Source organism: Rhinolophus sinicus, chromosome 17, assembly GCF_057876585.1.
Source record: "Rhinolophus sinicus isolate RSI-liver-muscle chromosome 17, RSI-T2T, whole genome shotgun sequence".
Lineage (NCBI taxonomy): Eukaryota > Metazoa > Chordata > Mammalia > Chiroptera > Rhinolophidae > Rhinolophus > Rhinolophus sinicus.
The window spans coordinates 34,428,460-34,430,945 of NC_142517.1; the positions used below are offsets into that span (position 1 = coordinate 34,428,460).

A 2,486-nucleotide genomic window follows, 5' to 3' on the forward strand; every position below is an offset into this window, starting at 1 on the left:
TCATAAGCACACTCAGTCCTCTCTCCATGCTCAATAATATCTCTTCCAAAGCTCCACCATACCAAGCCCAACTGAAGAAGATGTGAAATCACCAACTCTTACAAATTTTGCCTAAAAAAGACAATTTCTCTCTGGATTATTCACACGTCTCATACACATGTGAATAAGACAAATAGATTTAGTCAGGGCAGTTTGCTTCAGTCTATCTCCTCAGCTTTGCAAATGGCAGTGGGAGCCCAGGCATTTGTGCAGCACTATGACCTCAAGAGCGTTTTTGACTGATAACATCTTTGGCCATGTAAAATCAGCCATGATCCTCAGGCATAGTATGTGTCTCTCATGAACTCACCCTCTATCCTCTCTGCTTTCCCATGGGTTCTATCATTTTAGCTAGTGTTATTTATTTTGTTGTTGTTGTAGTACTATGTTTGTGTTAATAAGAAACAAAATTCTCTAAGTATAGACTACTTGGAAATTCACTACGGTATAGATAATATCAAATCTTCAAAAATTCAACAACCTAAGAGACACATAGTTTTAATATTATGGGGCATATTTTAGCTAATGTTTCTATTTATATCATTTTCTTTTTCTTTTTAAGTTTCTAATCCTTCTATAGGTTACCTAAACCACTTTTGATTAAGAAAACTGTAGAAAGTTAGTAACTGCCACAAGCAAACGCCAGGCGGTGGCACGTGTCAATTTTCCACAGAGTCCTGCTTTGCGGGGTGTCTGCACTGCTCTGGGTCTCTGCTCACACTTGCTGGAATCAATCGCAGCAGATTTTAGCCCACAGGTCATTTTTCCCCATATTTCTTTGTAAACTCTTCAGCATTCTTACAGAATTTTTACGGTCCTTAGAATATTCTTCAGTTAGGTCAGCCCGGAGGGGGTGCTCGGGCTGGGGGTCGTTCACCAGTGCTATGAGGGACTGGATCACTTGGTCGGTTTTGGTCGCTGGCTTCCAGTTTTCAGCACTAATTACTGGCAGACAGACCTGCCCCTTCTCATCAATGTTGGGGTGATAGAACTTTGTTTTAAATGTGATGTTCGGTGGTTTGAATGGGTACTCTGCTGGAAAGTTGATTTCGATTCTGAAGTCCCCTTATCATATGGAGGGTTATCAGGAGCAATAAGCCCTTGCCAAGTTAATAAATTAGCTTCATCAACGTGGATGTTATGAAAGTTTTTCATTCCACATTTGCGGATTTCTTCATGCTCCTTCATCAGCCTCCTGTTGGCCACCATCTTGGATCTGGTGCTGCTGCTTTATATATTATTTTCTTGTTCAGAGAATTTATAAGAATTTTACAGTATCACTCTTTTTTCCAAAAGCATGAATTTCAATCCCTACAATTTCTTTAATTATATGACCATAACACAATTTATAACATAAAGCTATCTCCTAATATTGGGTATTTTTCCTCAACTTTTTCTCAGTATCATTTCCTTAGAATAAGGAAGCTCTAAATTCAAAGTGTCATCTTGTTAAGATAGCTTAAATAATTATATTAAATTCTAATTCAGAATATTCTAAGTATGTTTTGGTTTCTGGCTTTTTGAGCCATTTGCAGATATAGCATAGCTGATATATTTTTAAATTTACTCTGTGAAAATCATGTAGAAGAATAAAAAATTTTCAGTCTTTGCAGTGGACTCAAATTTAACGTCCTTAATCATATTGTCAGTGATTTATAAAAAACAACAGCAAACAAACAAACAAAACCTTGAGATTTTCAGAGCCACCATTCTATGGTATTTTAAAAGTAAAGAAGTAAAGAAATCAGGTAGCGTTCCTGCAGTCTGAAAACCTTTTTTTCTCCATGTATCATGAGAACATATATACATACCCATCTCTGTTTTCATCTCTATCACTATCTCTATCTTTACTATTTTTTAATGGAAGAAAATACTCATTTTATCTATTTTAAATTGTTGGATGATAAACGTTATAAAATGTACTTCAATTTAAGAAATCAGTCATAGCATTTTCCACCCTAAATTTCAGCAATAATTTTAAAAAGGTCCATTACTCTTGTCATTAGAAAAAGCTCCCCTCCCTTTCAGTCATGTGGCAGCATTTATCTAGTACCTAGGAAAATGTTCTGGCTCATCTATCACACTAATCTTGTTATAATGTAATAATGACTTAACTGTCTCTGCACATGAGTGTAACAACATTTTTGGAAGCAAATGAATATGTCTTTTTGAATTTATATCCCTAAACTTGATAACATATCATTTAGTAATAATCCCCTCTGGGCACAAAGTAAGTTTTTAAGCCCTGTGAGCCTTATAGAGTCTTTAGAACTAAGTAATTAAACATTTCATGGAGGTTATTACAGAGTTTAAGTAGTGAATTCACATATCCACTGACTGGATTTATAATAGTTGCAATAGTACACTGAATACAGAACTCAGATTTGTTGTGCTATTAGTTGGTTCTTGCTTCAAAACTGAGTAAAGAGGTCAGCGAAAGGAAAGGT

The 2,486-nt window shown here is 35.7% G+C and overlaps 1 pseudogene; it reads right to left on the reverse strand.

Moving 5' to 3' along the window:
- Positions 1–797: 797 nt before the first annotated feature.
- LOC109449032 (ubiquitin-conjugating enzyme E2 L3 pseudogene) lies at positions 798–1,248 on the reverse strand (annotated as a pseudogene).
- Between the last annotated feature and the right edge of the window lie 1,238 nt (positions 1,249–2,486).